Source organism: Macaca fascicularis, chromosome 5, assembly GCF_037993035.2.
Source record: "Macaca fascicularis isolate 582-1 chromosome 5, T2T-MFA8v1.1".
Lineage (NCBI taxonomy): Eukaryota > Metazoa > Chordata > Mammalia > Primates > Cercopithecidae > Macaca > Macaca fascicularis.
This window is the reverse complement of record NC_088379.1, coordinates 179148415-179172939: the sequence shown is the minus strand read 5'-3', so window position 1 is coordinate 179172939 and position 24525 is coordinate 179148415. Positions and strand designations below refer to the sequence as shown.

The window sequence follows — 24525 nt, the reverse complement described above, 5'->3', positions numbered from 1 at the left end:
CAGCAATGTTTACATACTTTTTAATGAATCAGTGATCCTTATTAGGTCAATGATAATACAGTAAATTTTTCTTACCCAAAATCTTTAGTAATAGCTAAATCTTTAGCTTTTCCAGATCGGGACATTTCTTAATAGTTATAGAAATGACAACTCACCCTCATTTGTGATTTATGATATAATTTAGCTTTCTTTCAATCTTGCTACTTTCTTTTATGATATTGCATCATTTTTTAGCACATTTACTCAAATATGACTTAAAATATGCAGAAATACGCCAATCAGACCTTATTTTGTTATCAGTTAGCATCTCTTAAATAGAAAGAGAGTACTAATGGTTAAAGTTTGTAGATTCTTTTCATGTCTATGAAAATAACAAATAAATTAACCCAATCTTAGTAGTCAGAGATGCAGTAATTTAATGTTATCTTGGAAAATAAATTAACAATAATCTAATGAGTTATGCTCAAATTATTTCCTAGTTTTTATGTATGCTAAATTTTTATGAAATTTCTTCACTTCATATTTCCATGTGTTTTTGTTCTTATTTTCACTTAAAGAACTCTTTCTGATAATAGAAATTAAAAACCACATCTGTACTTTTCTTACTTTCAAGCTTGCATGAGATCTATGTAAAATATTTTTTAAATGAATTGTAGGATTGCAGTAATGTTCCAAATATTAAGATGGTGTACATCCAAGGGTATATCTCCTCTCATTTTCTCTTTGTTTTGGACATATTTTCTTTTCTTTTCATTCCTAATTCTTGTAAACCACTATAACGTTCATGGTTTGAATACTACAGTGATGATTCCTGCCTCCTTCAAGTGGATGGGCAGATCAACAACATCAATAGGAGAAACAAATTTAAATATTCAAATAAATTGATATTTATTTTATACTTTTCACTATGCTTACAAAAAGAAACTAAATTATATTATGAGTTACATCTGATATTCTATTGATATTTTCATTACATAAAATTCAGCAATCAGAATTTGGGTAATCACATGAATACTGTCCAAGTGGTATCCATCTGAGAGTGTGGGGTCACTTAATTGTATCAACAGGGCCTGTCACAGGCAAACAGGATTTACTTTGTGTTCACTAGGATCTCAATCTTCAGGATTTTTCTCCTAGAAGGAAGTCAAAAGGTAATACTAATTATATTGTCTGTCAGCAATCCATATATAGAATATGTAACTCAAAAATTGCAGTTTTGATTTCCTGCAGTTGATTTTGTTAGATTTACTATGTAGCTTATCGCATCCTCTCTGCTGTCTCTTCCTTTCTTATACTTACAAGACTCACTGCTTTTTCCCATCTCTGCATTGGTCATGATATTCAGTCTCACGCCAAATAGTAGTGATAGTAGGCATCATTGTCTTTTTCTGATCTCAAAAGAAAACCTCCATTCAGGACGAAAGGTGATATTCATTTTACTGTGTTCATATTATTAAAATCCAATTATAATTATTAATGGATCCATTTTCTAATAATTTTGTCAGCTACCACCTTATAAATACTTTTGGAGTCTCTGCAATTAAGTTCATATGCATTTGTGATTATTTCGTTTCCTTGATTTATTTTTTATTAATATGTAGCATCTCTCCCCTCAAGGTATATTTTATCTCAAATTCTACCTTGTCTATTATTATTGATGAGTTTAACTCATTTAGATACTCATTTAGAATTTATATATATGCTCCTATTTTATAGTTTTTACTTACCATACCCCCATACTTCCGTTTTTTTATTCTCTTTTTTTTTTTCTTTGAGATGGAGTTTCACTCTTGTTGCCCAGGCTGGAGTGCAATGGCACAATCTTGGCTTTGATGATCTTAAATTTCACAAGTATGTGTCAGTGTATAGGGATGTTTCTGTTCAGTATTTTCTTCTTATCTAGCTTGTACTATAATCTGTGAATTCTTTTGATTGTAGGGTCTTGTCTTTGTTCTGAAAAAAATATTTTATTTCTTCAAATATTTTCTGTCTTCTGTAATTTTTCTATATTTTTAATTGAGATAGAACTTACATACAATAATATTCAAACTTCTTGGTGTATACTTCTATGAGTTTTGACAAACACATACAGTTACATAACCACCACAATCAAAATATGGAACAGTTCCATCCCCACAAATAATTCCCTCATGCCACTCTATAATGAGCCACTCTCAACATCCCCAAACCTGGCAACTCATGATCTATTTTCTATCCTTGTAGTTTTGCCTTTTCAGAATGTCATATAGTGATATCATACAGTATGTAGCCTTTTAAAATTGGCTTGTTTCACTCAGCAAAATAAATTTGAGATGTAGTTATGCAGCCGTGATGTCATATTTATCAGTAGTTTGTTCCTTTTTGTTGCTGAGTAGTATTACATGGCATAGATTTACCACACTTTTAAGTATTCACCAGTTGTTGTTGTTTCTAGTGTTGATCTATTATAAATATAAGCACTACAAACACTGTTATACAGGCATTTGCAGGAGCGTAAGTCTTCATTTTAATTGGGTAAATCCCTAGGAATGAGACTTACTGCTGGGTCATAGAAGTATAAGTTTAATTTTTTAAGAAATTGCCAAACTATTTTCCAAACTATCTCTACCACTTTGCATATTGCCAGCAATGAATGAGTTTCGGTTATTCTATATTCTCACCAGTACTTGGTATGGTCAGATTTTTGTTTTCTTCTTTATAATGTAGTCATTTTATTGAGTACCCAATGATAGTTCCTGTTGCTTTAATTTAAATGGTACTAATGATGAATGATCTTGAATATCTTTGTGAAGTAATATACTTAGTGAAGTATCTATTCAAATACTTTGTCCCTATTTTAATTGACTTGATTGGTTTCTCATTATTGAGTTTTGGGTGGATGTAAGATATTCTGAATAAAAATCTTTTACGAGATATGTGTTTCACAAATGCTTGTCTTTTAGTTTTTTTGACAGTTTATTTTGAAGAATAAAAGTGTACAATTTTGGTAAAGTCCAATTTATATACTTCTTTTCTTTTATGCATCCTACTTTTGCTGTCATAGCCACGAAAATTTTGTTTAACACAAGATCACAAAGATTTTCGAATTTCTCTTCTAGAAGTAGTATAGATTTTATGTTTACACTGAGGTAAATTAACCATTTTAGTTAATCTTTCTGTATGGTGTCAGGTATGGATCAAGGTTCTTTATCTCATGAATTTGTCCAGTTTTTCCAGTATCACTTTTTAAAAGAATAGTCTTTCTTTGTTCAATTAGATTGGCAACTTTGTCAAAAAGTTAATTGACCAAAGGAAAATTAATTGACCATATAGAGCTGGGTATATTTCTAGATTCTCTGATCTGTTCCATTGATCTTTATGTCTGTCTTTTGGCCAAAATATTACCATAGCTTTATAACAAATTTTTAAATCAGGTAATGTGAGTTTTCAAACTTTGAACATCCTCAAAATTATTTTGGCTCATCTAATTCCTTTGCCTCTCCATATAAATTTTAGAATCACTTTGTAAATTTCTATTTAAAATTCTGCTAAAATTTTTATTGGGATTGCATAGAATCTATAAATCAACTTAGGGAGAATTGATACATTAATAATATTAAATATCCTAACATAAGAACACAATATATCTCTCCATTCATTTAGGTCTTCTTTGATACATTTCATTAGTAATATTTTTAGTTTTCTACATACAGACCACAGACATAATAGAACTTTTATTATTTCAGTTTTCAATTATTCATTGCTAGTGATTTTTTATATATGAACATGCAGTTGATTTTTATATTAATCTTGTGTTCTGTAAACTTGCTAACCTCACTTTATAGTTTTAGTCATTTTTTGTACATTCTTTGGAATTTTCTACAGACACAATTACGTAACTTATGAAGACAACTTCATTTCCAGTCTGAATGCTTTTTATTTTATTTTATTTTATTCCCTTATTGAATTGACTAGGACAATGATGAATAGGAGAGGTGACAGCCAACAGCTTTGTGTTAGTCCCAGTCTTAAGGGAAGAGTCTTTCACTATTAAATGTGATGGCAACTGAATGTTTTTCAAAGATGCCCTCTATCATAGTAAGGAAGTTTCTGCTTATTCTTACTTTATTGAGAGCTTATATCATGAATGAATCCTTAATTATGTCAATTACTTTTACTGCATCTGTTGAGATGATTGTATGGCTTTTCTTTTTTAGTATTTTATGTTGAATGATACGTTGAATAATATCAATTCATTTTCAAACTTCAAACCAAACTTGCATTTCTAGAATAAACTGAATTTGGTCATGATATATTATCATTTTTACATATTTCTGCACTCAATTTGCTAATGTTTAGTGGAGGGTTATACTGTCAATGTAAATGTAGGGTTTTGATATGCAGTTTTCTTATAATGACTTTGGCTAGTTTGGGTATACAGTAATGCCAGCCTAATTGAATGAGTGATAAAGTTTCCTCTTTTCCATTTTCCTCCCTCCCTCCTTCTCTTCCTTCCTTTTTTTTTTTTCTTTTCTTTTTTTTTTTTTTTTTTGAGACTAGGTCTCACTCTGTCACATACGCTGAAGTGCAGTGGCATAATCATGGCTCACTACAGTCTCCCCTCCCAGACTCAAGCCATCCTCCCATTTCAGCCTCCCAAGTAGCTGGGACCTCAGGCACATACCATCATGCCCAGCTAATTATTTTTATTTCTAGTAGACACAGGAGTCTTTCTATGTTGCCCAGCCTGGTCTCAAACACTTGGGCTAAAGCAATCCTCCCATCTTGACCTCTCAAGGTGCTGGAATTACAAGCATGAGCCTCTATGCCTGGCCTCTTCTTTTTTAATTTTCCACAAGAGCTTGCATAGAATTAGCATTATTTCTTCCTTAAATGTTAAGTAGAATTTATTAGTGAACCACAGAATTTTTTTGCTGGAAGGTTTTAACCACAAATTCAATTTCTTTAATAGGTATAGGACAATTAAGGTTATCTATTTCTCTTTGAGTGAGCATTGGCAGTGTGTGTCCTTTAAGGAACTTGCCTATTTATCTAAAGGTTTTCAATTTATGACATAAAGTTGTCTATAAATTGCATTGATTTTTGTAAAGAACCAGTTTTTGGTTTTACTCATTTTTTTCTAGTGTTTTTCTGATTTTAATTTAATTAACTTATCCTCTTTATTTTTAATCTTTATTGTCTCCTTCTGCTTGTTTTGAATTAAATTACTCTTTTCTTTCTTAAGGCAAAACTTATATCATTGATATAAGGAATTTGTTCCTTTCTAAAATATCCCTTACTGCTATGAGTTTTCCTTTAAGTGTAGCTATAGCTGCACCCCACATAATGTGCTTGCATTGTCATTCAATTCAGAATACTTTTTTTCTTTCTATTTGAACCATGAAATATTGTAGAAGTGCCTTGTTCAACTTTCAAATTGTGAAGATATTCCAGATTATTTTCCATTTTTTATTTCATTATCTTCAAAGAATATACTTGTATGATTTCCATTCTTTTACATTTGTCAAAATTTGTGTATTTTGATGACCACTTCATGTGTACCTGAGGTGATATATTCTGATATTAGTGGTTGAATATTCTATCTACATCTTAGGTCATATTGGTTGATAGCATTTTTCAAGTCTTCTCTATCCTTATTGATTTCTATCTACTTGCTCTATCAATTACTGAGAGAGGAATGTTGAAGTCTCAAACTACACTTGGGCACTAACTATGCCCTTCTTTGAGAGTTTAAGGGGGAAGAGTAGAAATAGAGGAAACATTTCAGGGCACAGAGTCTTTAGTGTAGTGCTATCCAATAGAAGCTTTTGCAACAGTGGAATGTTCTATATTTGTGATGTCTGCATGTGACTCTTTAGCACTTGAAATGTGACTAGTGTGGTTGAGAAACTGAATTCTTAGTTTATTTTATTTAACAGCTGCAGGTGACTCGTGACTACCACATTGGACTACACAGCTTTAGTACATGGTTGGACTTTACCATCTTATATAGGGTCTTATTTCCTAGCAACAAAGACTGAGATGAAGATTCTGGTTTATGTGACTTGTTGAGTACTTTCAGGAAATGAGTGAGGAAAGCTGGATATACAGGGGAAAGGAAACAAAATAAGAAGGAAGTCTCAGCTGAAAATTACTTTTAGTCTGATCCCTTGGGAAAGAAAATTCTACCAGAGAGGTAGACTGACCTTGAGGCTGAGCCAGCCTTTTATACTTCCATGCAGGGTGGAGGTTAGGTTGGTGCTTTCCTGGTAGGCAGGTCTTGTCAAGGGCAATTATTATTATTATTTTTTAAGACAGGGTCTAGCTCTGTAGCTTAGGCTAGTGTGCCGTGACATGATCTTGCCTCAATGCAGCCTCGACCTCTGGGGCTCAAGCGATTCTGCCCCCTCGGCCTCCCAAGTAGCTGAGACCACAGATGTAGGCCACCATGTGCGACTAATTTGTTTTAGTTTTTGTATTGTTTATGGAGACAGTGTTTCCCCATGTTGCCCGGGCTGGTCTTGAACTACTGAACTCAGGTGATCTGCCCACCTTGGCCTCCCAAAGTGCTGGGATTACAGGCGTGAGATATTGAGCCAAGCCTGCCAAGGGCAATTCTTTAAAGGAAGGGGCTATTAGAATAAGGGCTATTATCAGCCAATACTAGAGCAAATGAGTGATAGGCGCATTGTCTGGTATAAAAGAATCTAGGCCAGCCGCCGGGGCTCACGCCAGTAATCCCAGCACTTTGGGAGGCCGAGGCCCAAGGGATCAGACTGAAAGCAATTTTCAGCTGAGACTTCAGTCTTGTTTTGTTTCCTTTCAAACTGCAGAGGAAAATGGGTCAGAATTATAGCTTTAAAATCCAGCCTCAGCTGTATACAAATGATTTTAATAAAGCAACATAAAAACCCTGGCAGCCTATCTGCCCCTGCCACAAAAAAAAAAAAAAAAAAAAAAAAAAAAATTCTATCACATCACTATGTACCAAAAGACTAAAGCAAATGCTTAGTCCTATAAATCTGTACCTCAGCCTTTAAGGTTAATAATGAAAGGCTTTGGTAATGAAATAACTTAGTAGTGATTTGGAATGTTGATGTTAAGTTTGCTAATCTAATCAGTGAATACCAATATGCTCTTCAGAATCAGGCTGATGCCTTCTTCTACATTAAAAATTTACATTCTTGGCTGGGTGTGGTGGCTCACACCTGTAATCCCAGCACTTTGGGAGGCCAAGGTGGGTGGATCACAAGGTCAGGAGTTTGAGATCAGCCTGGTTAACACGGTGAAACCCCGTCACTACTAAAAATACAAAAACTGGCCTGGCGTGGTGGCAGGTGCCTGTAATTCCAACTACTCCAGAGGTTGAGGCAACAGAATTGCTTGAATCCAGGAGGTGGAGGTTGCAGTGAGCCGAGACTGCGACACTGCACTCCAGTGTGGGTGACAGAGCAAGACTCTGTCTCAAAAAAAAATAATAAAATTTACATTCTTATTTCTTCTTTCCAAAAATTGTTCATTATAATCAGTAATTCAGGTATTTGACTTGCCTTTTAATAATTTTTAAAATTCTCATTTTATATGTAAGAATATGTAAAATAAAACCCATACAAGTCTGTGTTCTCTTTATTGACAATTTATTCTGATTCAAATCAGTTTTATCAAAAGTAGTGCACGAAAACATGTTTCAATGTATCTGAGGCTTGGAATGGCAGCTCATTGTACCCAATACCTTTTGTGAAATATTCATTTCTTTAAAAATATAGATACTCAGTGTAGGTAATTATGTTCTCAGAATAACTAAAATATACCATTATAAGAATTTCCAAATTAAATCAGTATATATAATTTTAGGGAAAATAAAATATTTTTAATTGTAGATTTAAGGGGAAATAGCCATTCTGACTGATGTGAGATAGTATTTCACTGTGGTTTTGATCTGCATTTTTCTAATGATTAGTGATGTAAAGTATTTTTTATGTTTGATGGCCAGCATATGTCTTCTTTTGAAAAGTGTCTGTTCATTTTATAAGTACCACCTCCCTGAAGTTTACTAAAGAAGATAGGAGGCCCAAGTCCCTTTCATCCAATGTTCAGTTAATTAGAATTACTCCAAAATTAGGCCATCTGGTTAGAAAACATTTGCATTTTCCATTTTATTTTCTAGAATTACTTCCATGACTCTATCCATTGGGAAAGAAAAGAAAGTGTGGACAAAATCAAAGTAACATTCAACCCTTTTTTTTTTTTTTTTTTTTTTTTTTCTGTCTGATAATCCAGTTGAAGTTCTCTGGGGTTTCTACTTCTATGTATAAGAGCTTGATTAGTGTTTACTAAAGTGGCCAGTCTTCACCAAATGCACATACCTGTGGAATTTGTCACCTCTCAAGTTCTTCAATGGTGGTCCCTAACTTTCCAGTCTGATCAAAATAGTTTCAAAATCTCTCAATTGGTTCAACCTGGAAAGTCACTGAGGTTTTGACTCTGGTCCCACTGGGAGGCAGGATTTGTCCAAGTAGAGCATATTCCTGGCACTTCCTAGGCTCAACGATGACATCCGTGGTTGCCCTGATGCAACACTTCGTGTGTGGTGGAGAACATATCTTCTCTTTCTCTAGACCTGCCAGAAATGTGTCAAGGCTAATTTTGTTCTCATTAGTACAACACATCTGCTTAATTTATACCACAAACTTTTTCACTTTACTCAGAATGGGACATTTGCATAGTTTTGCACCCTTTGACTGTTTACCATAATGCTCAATAGTATTACTCAGAAAGTTGAAAATACTTTTGCCACGAAAATGTGTAACAACTGTACAAATATGTTCACAAAGTTCTGATTTCAAACATCTTGTAAACAATACAATCTAAACCAGGTCTATATTAAGGAAATGATGCATCAAAATAAATGTTATGCCTGACTTAAATCTTCTACGATGTTTGATGAACAATGAAAATGACATAAAAATTGAATATTGCTGTAATACTTAGTATACTTTCTCAATATTTACTTTTACCCACATGTATTCTAGAATAAAAGATTGGAACATTTCCTTCAAAACTTCAATGTCTTCAGTCATTCATTTCCTACTGATTCATAAGTATATATCATGTTTGAGCCTCTCCTATATTAAAAAATAAATTGTCTACTGCACATTCCCACCCAGCTATCCTCCCACTTCTCATTCTCTTCAACTAAAATTCTTGAAAAAGTTGTCAATTTTAACCCTCATTCACTTTTAAAAATTTTTTAATTTTATTTTAAGTTCAGGGGTACATGTGCAGATTTCTCCTATAAATAAACTGTGTGTCACTGGGGTTTAGTGTACAGGTCATTTTGCCACCCAGCTAATAAGCATAGTACTCTACAGGTGATTTTTCAATCTTTATTCTCCTCCCTCTCTCAACCCTCAAGTAGGCCCCTGTGTCTGTTGTTCCCTTCTTTGTGTCCATGTGTACTCAATGTTTAGCTCCCACTTCTAAATGAGAAGATGTGGTATTTGGTTTTCTGTCGCTGTGTTAGTTCACTTAGGATAATGACCTCCAGCTCCATCCACGTTATTGCAAAGGACATGATCTTGTTCTTTTTTTATGGTTGTGTAGTATTCCATGGTGTATATATACCACATTTTCTTTATCCAGTCTATCATTGATGGGCATTTAGGATGGTTCTATGTGTTTGCTATTGTGGATAGTGCTGCAATGAACATACATGTGCATGTGTCTTTATGGCAGAACAATTTATATTCCTTTTGGTATATACCCAGCAATGGGATTGCTAGATCAAATAATAACTCTGCTTTGAGTTCTTTGAGATAGCACCAGACTACTTTCTACAATGCCTGGACTAATTTACACTCCCACCAGCAGTGTACATGTGTTCCCTTTTCTTTGCAACCTTGCCAGCATGTTACTTTTTTTTTTTTTACTTTTCATTAATTATCATTGACTGATGTGAGATAGTATTTCACTGTGGTTTTGATCTGCATTTCTCTAATGATTAGTGATGTCGAGTGTTTTTTATATATTTGATGGCCAGCATATGTCTTCTTTTGAAAAGTGTCTGTTCATACCCTTTGACCACTTTTTAATGGAGTTTTTGGTTTTTTGCTTGTTGATTTAAGTTTCTTATAAATTGTGGATATTTTGTTACACACATAGTTTGCACATAGTTTGCAAATATTTTCTCCCATTTTGTTGGTTGTCTGTTTACTCTGTTGATAGTTTTTTTTTTTTTTTCCTATGCAAAGCTCTTTATTTTAAGAAGGTCCCATTTTTAAATTTTTGTTTGCTGCAATTGCCTTTGGCATCTTTGTTTTTGGCATCTTTGTCATCCTTGTTCCCTTTTATCCCACTCCTTCTTCAACCCACTGCAATACAGCTTTCTCCCCTGCCTTGCCACTGAAACTGCTATTGTCAGGATTACTGGTGAAATTTTTCATAGATCTGGTGGGGAATTTTCACCACTTGTTGATCCACTCATTCCTCAAACACGTTTTCCTGCTGATTTCCTTAATTCTAACCTCATTTCCTTTCAGATATTTTTTATAGGTCCTCTTCTGCTTGCCTTTGAAAGAGAAAATATTTCCTCAAGGCATAGTCTAAGCCACCTTCTTTTTTGCAGTGCACACACTCCACCAGTGATTTATCAACTTCCATGGAAATAAAACTCAAATCATTAGGCTAGATTTCTCTGTTGAGCCCCAGCCTTGTGTGCATACTTGTCTATTGGGCACAGCTACTGTGATGGCTTCTGGACATTTAAAGCTCAACATGTCCAAAACTGAACTCACCATCTTCACCTTTTTTCCAACCAGCTTCTCCCTAGGTGTTCCCTTTCCTAGTGAACAACATCACTCTCCAACCAATTACTCAAGCTGGAAACCTGAGTTTTCCCTCACTCTTTTCTCTCCCTCACTCTCATATTTAGCCAAAAATCAAATTTTGTTTAACTTATCTCCTAATCATTTTTTAGATGTGTCTCTTTCCAACACCCCACACCACTGCCCTATTCTGAGTCATCCTATTTGCTCACCTGGGTTATCACCGCACTTGCTTACCTCCATTTTATACCCCAGGTTATTCACTACAATGCAGCCAACAGCTTTAATGTGCCACTGTGGTCCATACTGAACTGTATTACAAAGATCCATAGGAGCCATGTTTTAATTATTTTGACATCTCTCCCCTTTTCCAGAACACTCTTAGCTGTCTTCATTGTCTGGGCAGCTTCTGTTCATCCATTGGTTTTTAGCTTTTACATATATACACACACACATACATATATATACACACACATATATACATATATATCTTCCACCAGAAATTTTTTCCTGATTCAATTCAGGAAATTCAACCTCCTCCCTCAGATGATGCTTGGTGTGTGAAGTGAGATTGGCAGAAGGTGATACTTGACAGATAGAAGAATCATATGAGCCATCCGTGAGCTCTCAAGAGCATCAAAAAGGTATCAACATGTTAGAAACAAGGTTACAGAAGAACACAGTGGCACATTAAAGCTCTTGGACTTTAAACTATCAATTAGGATGACAGTTTAGAAATTCAATGTTTTTGCTACCTCCCTGGGAATTGAAAGAGAAGAGAAGGGAGGGCAAGGGAGGGGAGGGGAGGGGAGGAAAGGGAAGAACAGGGGAGGGGAGGAGAGGGGGAGGAAGAAGAGGGGAGGAAAGGTGAGGAGAGGGGGAGGAAGAGGAGGGGAGGAGAGGGGAAGGAAGAGAAGGGGAGAGGGAAGAGGAGGGGAGAAGGGAGGGAAGAGGAGGGTAGGAGAGAGGAGGGAATAGGAGGGAAGGAGCAGGGAGGGAAGGGGAAGGGAGGAGAGGGGAGGGGTGGGGTCACACATTTTAAGCTGAGAAACATCATTAAAGAGAGAAAGCAAAAACAAAACCAACTGCTACCTTGAATATTGGCTATTGAAGACAGAAAACCTTCTGGCCTAGACCGTGATACAGTGAATGAATATGATTTGAGATTTCCCTGCAACAGTTGTGAGCACTTACATTATCTGGGAACATAAATTCTTTATAATCTCCTAGCAGTCACCAGTTAATAGAAATTACATTAAAAGATTCTAATTTTACTAGCAATATGGGTTGGAAAATTACATGTCAATTTCCAAGTCTGTCTGGGCAGGAGTTCATCTTAGACAATGTGGTCTTAATGGCGTTTATAAGAACATCTTGGAAAGATAACTTTGTTTTGATGAATTAAACATTCTCAGCTGAGCTCCTATAAACAAACATGTAACAGACTACAGAAATCCCAGGGAGTTTTATCAAGTAATACTATCACTCACACCCTGTCTTCTGGGCTTTGTCTTTGATACACATTTACTCAAACTCTATTTCAAATTAATTATTTGTTAGAATTCTAAGGTAAAGGTGGCTTTGCCGTAATGAATGTATTTTTACAACTTGTTCCTGAGATTAATTGTTGATTAACAAGCTTGCTTTGATCTTTGTAAATCTTCTTTGTTTCATTATTATAGATACTTAGGAAACATTTACCAAAGAATTATTGTGCTTAAGGGAAAATTTCATGTCAGGTGGTTCTCTTTGTCAGCAATGCATAATAGAATGTGTATAATCATAGCAAACAAATAGCCACTGTTAATGTATTTGCTGACTTGAATCAATTTCCCAATTACTCTTAACTCTTGTATAATTCAGATCCAAGATCAGGCCTCTCTGACTCCTGAAAAAATTAACAGTCTTGACTCAACCCCTCAATTTCATAACCTCACAATCCAAAGCCTTCGTCAAAATCTGTGAATTCCTAAGGGCCTATCCAGACAGGCATTTTAACATCAAACCTGTATTTTTTTCCTCAGAAGAATTATCATGTCAGTTACTAAGACTGTATTTTGTTACTGAGATCTTTTGGATGACTCTATTAATCTTAAACCCCTACTGTCCAATAAAGACTTAAGATCTCAGTGAAACATTTTAATAAATAAAAGTTTATTCTTCTGAATACCCAAATCACAAAAGGATAAAGATTCATTTGCTCCATTTCTGAGTCTACTCCTCTAGCTTAAGATCAGATTAGGCAGAAAATTATTATTATTTTTTTCACAGCCAGGAACCTGCACACCTAATACCTGCAATACAGACTCTTTTATTTTAGAAGTAAGGCACAAAAATGACAATGTGGGTACTGCTACTACCCAGAGGAAAGGGATCCGGGACAGAGCATGCACTATTGCAAGCTCTGGTCACAACACAAAAGCAGAGCTTCGCAGCTCTGCAGCTCAGAGAAGGCACGAGCCCAGCAACACTATGTAGCAAAAAGTAGTGGACAGCCTCCCTGCTGTGCCTCACACACTCCATGCTGCCCGCTCTTCTTAGAACACCCTTACCCTGGACCACCTTCACCTCCATCCATCCTTACTCAAATCATACCTCAGTGACGGCCGACAACCACTGTGAAAACTTCCCTCCTGTCCCCCTCCCCTGGCAGTCCCAATCTCCCTTACTCTGCTCTCCTCTCCCCTTTTCCTCATACTGCTAAGTAATCTTCTCCTTTATTATTTTTATTGTTTACTGATGGTTTTTCTGATGGCATGTGAGCTCCACAAGGTCAGGGATCTGTTATTTCATAAGCCATTCTCTCTGCTTCCTCTTTTCACTCAATGATTTTTCTATCTAGCCATGACTTTCTGACCTAGCATTTCCCATTCCCTCATGTTACTGATCTTGCTCCTCCCCTAGTGTGAGGGCCAGCCCCTTAATCCCACCACTTTATCAAGCTCATTAGTACCTTTACCACTTCATCACCTCACTGTTCAGCCTGAGACACATGATCAGCAACTTTAAGTTGTTTGGAGTCCCTGGCAGCTTCCATCCTTTAATTTTCAGTTCTGCTAATCCCTAGCCCTGGGAAACCTACTTTCTACGGTTCCACCCTCAGCCCCCAAACATTGAAATAAAAGTCACACAATTATGCATCAGAGAAGCACTGAAACATTTTCTACCTAACTTTACAGCAGCTCCCCCTTCTTTTCTTAACCCTCTGTGGATCTCTCCCTCCAGCCCCTGCTTGGATCTTTTTGCTCAGTCCTTAGCTACTCAGTCTCACCACTCAGCCCGGGTCTTGCCACTATAATGACTAAGAAGACAAATTCCTTGTCACAAAATCCTTCATATACTTTCCTCCACCTCAAACCAGCTATGCATCCACAGAACTCTAAATATCTCTGTATTTTCAGGTGCCTATTCTTCCTTTACTCCTTTTTCAGAGGAAGAGGTGCCCACCTTCCCCTTGCCTGAATCAGCCTCTCTAGCTGTGTTAAGCGTATTCCCCATCTTCCAACTCTTCTGGAACTTCATGCCATCAGACAAATCCTTCTTCACAAATCTTCAATCTCTTGCTTTTCTTCTCCTCTGCCTGTAATTGTTCTTATAGCCTGCACAATTCTATACACCTTATCTCTTATTCTTATTTATCTTCGAACTACCTACATTCAATATTTTCTCTTTTGTATCCATCTTTTAATAGATAATTTACTTTAATCAATGTACTTTAAATCTTTTAATACAAAGACTCTTCCTGTCCAATCTCATTATCAAATCCCATTGCCGTTTCCCAATTCCCATCTGCCTTGACGTCTGTGGCATTTGCCACATTTAATCAGTCCTTCTTCAGCCCCTCCTCTTGTCTCTGTCCCAGGCCTTTTCCTATTCTTCTGCTTCAATACCCACTTCTTTGTGGGTGTCCTTTGTGGTTTCTCTTCTTTCTTCCACACCACATATCAAGAGGTAGCACAAAGCTTAATCATTGATATCCTGATCCCTGTCATCATTTTTTCTCTCAGGGATCTTAAACGTTCTCAGTGCTTACAAATCCGTTCTTCAGCAAGCCACATTTCTCCTGAGCTTATCTGATGGTAGTAGACTATCAGAGCTGGAAAGGATGTTGGGGGTTACCTTGTCCAAAATTCCCTTTTGAGATTGTCTGAGATGACTGAACCCACCATCACCAAAGAACAAGGAACAAAAATTCAGGATTTCTCATGTGCTAGTAGCATAAAAAGAAGGAATTTATCTTTTAGTCCCACTTCTATAACCAACTCGTTTGGTGGCATTTGCAAAATTATTAAATCTCTTGGAAACTTATCTTCCGCTATGTCTAGGATGAAAAAATTTTAACACAATAATTGCCTCTAAAATCCCTTCAAGTATTAATTGTTCATTGATCTACGATTCTTTGATGCCTGATGCAGGATATCACCACATGATGACAGTCAATCGTGTCCAGACAAAATCATTTATTTTCCTTTTCAGTAAAATGATGTCCACTTTCCTTGGGATTTTCTTATCCTGGTGAATGGCACCATGATTCTCTCAGGAACTGACTATACCTGACCCAGTTTTGTAATTCTCCAGATTCACTGGCCCATAGTTTTCCGGTGATCCTCCAGAATGAACACTTGGCACTTGCCATGTTCTTGTAACCACAGAGAGGAAACTGATTCTCTCTGGAAAGAGATTCTTTGGGCAATGTTACCTCCTCCATGAGAGAGGCTGGGTCCTTAGAGCCCCATCTTCCAGTTGCACTGAAATTTTCTTTGAAGATGTGTCTTCCTATACAACCGCACTATAAACTCTTTGAAGACAAATGTTTTATACCCTTTTGTTTTCCCATGGCTAACAGAATGTTTGCTCAAAATAAATACTCAGACTTTTCCTTCCTTTTTGTTTAAAAAAAAAAAAAATGTCATGTAGTGGCCCTAAAGGTTAGGAAGAGTAGAAAGGTAATGCTTACATAAACTCCATTTCTAAATTTCTGAAAGACAGGAGAATTTGGTTTATCATTTTTAGGCTCTGCCAACGTGTATATAAAATTTTCAACTCCTTATTGAGTTGGAAATAAATTGGTAAAATGAGGTTGATTGAATTATGAATAATAAAAAAAAACACCAAACACCAAGCACTAGTGATTTTTTCACATCATTCAAGAAAAGATTATTACCGACTGGAGAGAAATATAACAAAAACTTAACTACGAGTAGGTAAAAGAGTTATGGATGATTTTAATTCTTTGAATTTTAGAATTGTTTCAAAATGTCTACAATTAACAAATATTTCCTTTACGGTTCAAAAACTAACTGTTGTTTTCAAAAGAGAGGAGCATTTAAATGTGTTTCCACTGGCCAGGTGCAGTGGCTCACAACTGTAATCCCAGATCTTTGGTAGGCCGAGGCAGGCAGACTGCTTGAGGCCAGGAGTTTGAGACCAGCTGGTCAACATGGCAAAATCCCGTCTCTACCAAAAATACAAAAACTAGCCTAGCATGGTGGTGCATACCTGTAATTCCGGCTTATTGGGAGGCTAAAGCACAAGAATTGCTTGAACCCAGGAGGGAGAAATTGCAGTGAGCTGGGATCATGCCATGCACTCCAGCCTGAGTGACAGAAATCAGAAACTCAAAAGAATGCAACCATTTGTCTCTTATCTACCTATGACCTGGAAGCTCCCTCCCCACTTCGAGTTGTTTCGTCTTTGCCTTAAGTTGTCCCACTTCTCCAGACTGAACCAACGTACATCTTATACATACTGACTGATGTCTCATGCCTCCCTAAAATGCATAAAACCAAGCTGAGCCCTGACCACCTTGGACATATGTCATCAGGACCTCCTGAGTCTGTGTCATGGCATGCATCCTCAACCTTGGCAAAATAAACTTTCTAAGTTAACTGGGACCTGTCTCAGATTTTCTGGGTTCATACTCACAAAGACTTGTCAATTAATATTAAAGTGTCTAAGGCCTTAAGGTTCTGGGAGCCAACTGATGACTCATAATCTGTAATAAACAGATGGTGCTAATAAAACATCAGTTCCTTGGAGTTGTACATACTGAAGCAACACACAGTCAGAATGAGCCAGAATTAAAAATACAGACTGGGACTATATAGGCACCACACAGTTCTCATAAAAGCCATGTCAGCAATGTTCTAATCCAGTTGTCCTTTGTGTCCTGGATGAATTTTTAAAGACTCATATCAGACTTGGGGAGGACTTCAAATTCATGGAACTAATTGCATGTTTTTAAATGACCATTGCACGAGTAAGCTTAACTGGAATTGGTCATGAAAGCTACATGAAAACTCAAGATTTACAATCCCATCAATGTGGTAGGCAGAATAATAGCTTTCTAAAGATGTCTACTTCCTAATCCCTGGAAACTGTGAATATGCTATGTTACATGACAAGAAGGAATTAAGGTTGCAGATGGAATTAAAATTGTTAATAAATTAATGTTGAGAAAGTGTATTAGTCCATTTTCATGCTGCTGATAAAGACATACCCAAGACTGGGTAACTTATGAAGTAAAAGAGGTTTAATGAACTCACAGTTCCACATGGCTAGGAGGCCTCACAATCATGGCAGAAGGCAAAAGCCACATCTCACATGGCGGTAGGCAAGAGAGAGACTGAGAACCAAGCAAAAGGGATTTTCCTTTTTAAAACTATTAGATCTTGTGAGACTTATTCACTACCATGAGAACAGTATGGAGGAACCACTCCCATGATTCAATTATCTCCCACTGGGTCCCTCCCACAACATGTGGGAATTATGGGAGCTACAATTAAAGATGAGATTTGGTTGGGGACATAGGCAAACCATATCAGATGAGGAGACTGTCCTGGATTTTCTAGTGGGTAATAGGTAATTATATGGGTCCTTATAAGTGAAAGAGGAGTCAGAAGACTGAATGTCAGAGTAATATGCTGTGAAAAAGACTAGCTGTTCATTGCTGGCTTTGAAGACAGGAGAGGGCTAGCATGAAGCAAAAAGTGCAGGTGGCCTCTAGAAGCTGGAAAAAGTAAAAGAATGAATTCCCTTGGTGCCCATAGAAAAAAACACACCCGACAAACTCCTTGATTTTAGCCTGGTTGGGACTCATTTTGACTTCTGACTTCAGAACTATAAAATAATAGATTTGTGATGTTTAAAATCACTAATTTTTGGTACTTTGTTACAACAGCAATAAGAAACTAATATAATCAGCAAATATTTTCAATCCCTGAATGATTTCGTTTGAATGCCTGCTTTCTACTTACTATTACATAACAGTTTAACTCTGTTTACAACTTCATCTGCAAATACTGCCACACTTCTTCAGGGACAAGGGTCACGATTTATTTAGTTTTGTATCCTTAACAACTAATGCATATCCTGGTTCATAGAAGTTAAATAAAGTAGCCTTTTCTTACTTTACATGGCAATAATGTGACTGTTAACTGCCAGTCATGGACAGCTGCATCCTTAGGGTACTTGAGACACAACATGAGAGAGTTTGAGTGTAATAATTTGCCTCAAGCATTACCTCATTTCTCTCTGGTTTTTACTCTAATCATAAAATTTTAAAGATGGACAATAGTAAGTTATGTCCACTGCTTTCATTTTAGATGAGGCACAGATTGGTGAATTATTCTCATAATCTCAACAAGCATTAAGTCCTGAATCAATCTTTTTTCCAAAACAAAATGCTGACTGGAGGCATTCAAAATTACCTTCATTGGTAAGTGAGAGAACACTAGTAATACTTCATGTCCTGACAGCAAACTACCAAAGTGACCTAGCTAGTATTAAGAAAGAACAACCTTTTCATCTGAAAGGAACAGCCCCTTGGTAGTGGGGTGGAGGAGACATTTTCTTAATACAACATAGCAAAATGCCTGAAGTTAGTATTTTTATACAAAGAAGGAATAAAAATATTTTACATGTAATTTGCTTATATAAAACAAATCATCCTCCAAGTGATTGGTTTTAAAAATATTTATTTTCAAAATGATTGTACTACTTTTTCTGATTCAATCTTCAAGCTGTGGAAAAACAGAAATTATTTTCAAATGTCTGGCTGCTCACCAGTAAACTATTTGAAAAAGACAAAGACAACAGGCTGTTTAGATTTACCGTCAAAAATGCCTTCGGGATGAAGTGTGCTTTGTCCGGGTCAACATCAAATAGAACTTTCTTATATTGGTACATCTTTACCACCAGAATGTTCTTAGTTTGTATACATAGTTACAAACTATGTATATATAGTTATACATAATATAACTATGTATATATAGTTATACATATAGTTATACATTGTTATATTTACTTATATTATTATTGTCTTTGTACTTTTATTTTATAAAATTTTATATATTTATTAACTTTGTAGTCAATCTTGAATTCAATGTTCTGTTCTTAGGTTGAGTCAGGAAGAACAAAATACATTCACAATGTGTTACATGGGGTCAAAGATTCTTTTTCAGAAAATAAAGTAAGTGTTCAACTGGTCTTAGAATATTATCATCAACTTGAAATTTCTACATATTTTTCTCCTTTCTTTCTCTCTCAGTTTCTTAGATCCTTTGTCTTCTCTGTTGGCTGCTTCTGCCTCCCCACCTTCTCACCCATCATTTCATCAAGCATTAGCAACTTTTTGTTACTGATAAAGTCTGAAGAGGGTTGAGTTGACAAATGTTGTGCCTTTAATAGTCAAAAAATACATGAACAATTTAATCCTAAACATGATGATATGGAAGAAGATGGAGGTTTGAGAAGCTGTTTTTATTTAGATCAGTGCAGGCAGATTGTTCCTTGTTTTAAATATAATGCCTAGAATTTTTTTTAACTCATGCTCATCTTTACCACCAGAATGTTCTTAGTTTGTATACATACAGCCAATTATCTTATATTTATTTATCTTATTATTACTGTCTTTGTACTTTTTATAATTATTAACTGCCATCCAGTGACTTTTCTTTAAATGTAGTGAAAAGCATTTCACTACAATATTTCCATTACATCTATTCATTGCAATAGTTCAATTGCATTAAAAACAAAACAAATTCCACTAAATTTCAGATAGATAGGCAGCAAATATATAACTTGACAAAATCCTAAATACTCTGAGTCAATTCAGTGGAGGAGGAGGGCAATCTTTAATGAGTTAAAATAAGAGCATTATATTTTACAGTTGTTGGTAGCCACCAAGGTCATCTAGTCAAACTACATTGATTCATAATTTTGAAAACTAAGGTCCTATATTAACTGTCTTTGCTGACCACAGTGGTATGAAACTAAAAAACAAGAACAGGAGGAATCATGGGAAATGAACAAATATGTGGAAATTAAATAACATGTCCCTGAACAACTGTTGGGTTAAAGAAGAAATTAAAGGAGAAATTTTTAAAATCTTGAGACAAATGAAAATGGAAACACAACATACCAGACTTATGGGATATGGTAAAAGCTGTTCTAAGAGAGAAGTTTATGGCAATAAGCATCTACATCAAAAAAAGAAGAAAGATCTCAAATAAACAACCTAATATTATACTTTAAGGAACTAGAAAAAGAAGTATGACTAAGCCCAAGGTTAGCAGAAGAAAGGAATAACAAAGATCAGAGCAGAAATAAATAAAACAGAGACTAGAAAACCAATAGAAAAGATGAATAAAATTAAGAAATTGGTTTTTAGAAAAGCTTAATAAAACTGACAAACCCTTAGCTAGATTAAGGAAAAAGAAAAAAACCCCAAATAAATAAAATTTAAAATAAAAAAGGAGACATTACAACTGATGAGAAAGCATCATGAGACTACTATGAGCAATTATGCACTAAGGAATTGAACAACCTAGAAAAAAAAAATAAATTCCTAGAAGCATATAACCTACCAAGCTGAATCATGAAGAAACTGGAAATCTAAATAGACCAATAATGAGTCAGAGTATTAAATCAGGCTTTTTAAATCACCTAAAGAAAAACTCAGAACCAGATGGCTTCATAACTGAACTCTATGAAATATTTTTTTAAAACTAATACCAGTTCTGCTCAAACTGTTCCAGAGAATTGAAGAAGAAAGAATACTTCCAAATTCATTTTATTAGGCCGCATTACTCTGCCACTAAAACTGGACAAAGACACTATGAAAAAAGAAAACTACAGGCCAATATCACTGACAAACAGATGCAGAATTTCACAACAAGATACTAGCAAACCATATTCAACAATACTTTAAAAGGATCACTCACCATGATTAAGTGGGATTTATCTCTGGAATGCAAGTTTGTTTCTACATATACAAACCAATAAATGTGATTCACCATATTAACAGAATGAAAGACAAAAAGTGCATGATTTCTCAGTTGAAATAGAGAAAGCACTTGACAAAATCCAGCTTCCTTTTATGATAAAATTAGGTGTAGAAGGAATGTTCCTCCAAACAACTAAGGTCATGTATTAAAAGCCCACAGCTAACATTGTACTTAATAGTGAAAAATTGAAAGCTTTTCCTCTAAGATCAGAAACAAGACAAGGATGCCCACTCTCACCACGTCTGTTCAACACAGTACTGGAAATCCAAGCCAGAACAATTAGGCAAGAAAAGAAAAGGCATCTGCATAGGAAAGGAAGAAGTGAAATTGTCTTTTTGCTGACATGATATTTTACATAGAAAATTCAGAAGACTTCACCAAAAACCTGTTAGAACTAATGAACTAATTCAGCAAAGTTGCAGAACACAAAATTAACATACAAAAAAACAGTAGTGTTTCCACATATTAATAACAAACTATGTGAAAAATAAATTAAGAAAACAATCCCATTTGTAATAGTGTCAAAAATAGATAAATAAAATGCTTATGAGTAAATTTAACCAAAGAGATGGAAGATCTGTATACTGAAAACTATAAAACATTGATGAAGGTAATTGAAGATTACACAAATAAAAGAAAACATACCCTGTGTTCATGGATTTAAAGGATTAATATTATTAAAATGTTATACTACTAAAGCAGTCTTCAGATTCAATGCAACCTCTATCAAAGTTCTAATGTCATTTTTCACAGAAACAGAAAAAACAATTGTAAAATTCATATGGGTCCACAAGAGACCTCAATAGCCAAACCATTCTTAACCAAAAAGAACAAAGCTAAAGATATCACACAACTGGATTTCAAAACATATTCCAAAGCTATAGTAATCAAAACAGAATGTACTGGCATAAAAACAGACACATTGACCAATGGAATCGTACAGAGTGCCCAGAAATAAACCTACACATCCATAGTCAATTTTGACAGAGGTTCCAAGAAGACAAAATGAGGAAAGGGCAGTCTCTTCAATAAATGGGAAAACTGGATATCCACATGAAAAAGGATGAAAAGTACCTTTATTTCACTCTTATACAAGAATAAAGCCAAAATGGATTAAAGACTTAAATGTAAGACATGACACTGTAAAGCCACTAGAAGAAAACATAGGGGGAAAGTTCCATGACAGAGTCTGGAACAATGACTTTTCAGATATAATCCCAGAAACACAGGCAACAAAAGCAAAATAGACAAATATAATTGTATTGAACTAAAAAGTTTCTGGGCAGCAAAAGAAACAATAGAGTGAAGAGATAATGCACAGATTGGGAGAAAATATTTGCAAATTATACATCAGATAAGGGGGCTAATATTCAAAATATACAAGGACACAAATTACTCAGTAACAAGAAAACAAATAAACCTATTTAAAAATGGACAAAAAAGCTGAATAGACATTGCTCAAAAGAAGACAAAAATAGTTAACAGATATAAGAAAAAACTGCTCAACATCACTAATCATTAAAGAAATGCAAATCAAAACCACAATGAAATATCACCTCATACCTACCTGTTCAATTGGATTTAAAAAAACCAAAGTTAAGTGTTGGCAAGGATGTGGAGAAAAAGAAACCCTTGTATATTGGTGGTGATATTACAAATTAATACAGCCATTTTGGAATACAGTATTGAGCTTCCTCAAAAAAACTATAAAAAGACTTGCAATATAATCCAGAAATCCCACTTTGGGGTACAGTATATACCCAAAGGAATTGAAATCAGTATTTTGAAGAGATATCTGCACTCCCACCTTCACTGAAGAATTTTTCACAAGAGCCAAGATATGGAAAAAACCCAAGTGTCTACTGAAGCATAAATTGATATTTTAAATGTCATATATATACACAATAGAATACTCTTAGGACTTTACACACACACACACACACACACACATACACACACAGTGAGAAAGAGAGAGAGAGAGAGGAAATTCTGGCATTTGTGACAACGTGGATGAACCTAGAGGACATTAGGCTAAATGAAATAAGCCAGGCACCGAGAGAAAAATGCCATATGATTTCACTTTTATATGAAATCTAAAAAAGTCAAATTCGTTCAAGTAGAGAGTAGAATGGATCAGAGGCTGGCAATGATTGGGGCACAGGAGTAGACAAGGAAAGGGGAGATGATGGTGAAAGGGTACAGAGTTTCAGTTAGACATAAGGAACATAAGGAACATGATCTACTGCATAGCATGGTGACTATAGTTAATAATAACGTATTATATATTTTAAAACAGCTAAAAGAGGATATCAAATGTTCTGTGAGGGATATGTTAACTCACCTAATTTGATTATCCTAACATGTATACATGTATGAAAATACTACATTGGATCCCATAAATATATACAATTATTATTTGCCAATTAAAAAAGAAACTAAGGTCCATATAATTTAAATGAGGAGCATAAAGCTACAAAACTAGTTGGAGGCAGAAATGGCTCTGAACCCTTTTCCCTTTACTCTCAGACCAATGGAACATTGAGCACAGAATATTAATCACTGTCTTTGCTGCTATGAAGCCAGTATTCTTGGTTTCCCAAAGCACAGGGAATAGAAAAATAGAATTCCAGTTCCCCAGAATGTAATTCCAAAGGAAAAATGTCATGGTGTTAGCACAGTTTTACTTGACTTTGGATGCCCCAGTAAACCTGTGAAATCACGTTAAATAATCTAAAGGCATGCAAATTCCACTCCGAATCGTGGGAATGAACTGGAAAAAAAAAAAAAATTCTACAAGTCTGAGCATTCCAAAATAATGGCCTAGCTATTTGAAGGATAAAAAACTCAAAAAAATTATGACCAAATAAGAAGATCACAGAGGTGGTATTCTTAATACAGCAAAAATCAAGTTAGAATTTTATGGTGCCTCTGGGGTACCAGAATATAGTGCTGTGCCAGAAATAGGCTTCTCAACTTTTCGGTTCATAAATGGACTGAAGTGCCATATACATACAGTGCCATATACATACAGATTGTACTACATTTGGAGTGTCCTTGTGAGTTCCTCCCACACAGAATATAATTTGGAGTGTCCCTGTGAATACATTTGGTGTCCCCCAGACATTTGGTGTCCTCCGGAATACATCTGGAGTGGCCCTCTGAGTTCTTCCCATGCAGAATATCAGAAAACATTATAACTGGTTACTCAAGCTATGCTCCTGGCTATGTAGACCAGAGGAAAGACAATTTATATACATTGATATACAAAAGAAAGAACAGGGGATAGCCATACCTGGATCTGACCCATGGAGACCCCTGAATTCTACCTGACAAGGGCATAAAGTAGCGAATATTAAACTTTTTTCTTTAAAAGGCCATATACTGGAAATTTTAGGCTGTGTTAAAAGTACACAATCCTGCCATTGTAATACAAAGCA

The 24525-nt window shown here is 35.5% G+C and overlaps 1 long non-coding RNA gene across 4 annotated transcripts in view; it reads right to left on the bottom strand.

Moving 5' to 3' along the window:
• Positions 1 to 204: 204 nt before the first annotated feature.
• The window catches only part of LOC102139020 (uncharacterized), a 62420-nt gene continuing 38099 nt past the window's right edge, over positions 205 to 24525 (bottom strand). For 2 of the 4 annotated variants that reach the window (XR_012435234.1, XR_010587083.2), the window contains one exon: positions 8346 to 8599. This is a non-coding gene — a long non-coding RNA (uncharacterized lncRNA). Of the gene's footprint in view, positions 1134 to 1727; positions 1954 to 8345; positions 8600 to 24525 lie in introns of those variants that run through there. The other 2 variants (XR_010587082.2, XR_012435233.1) reach the window with 2 other exon arrangements.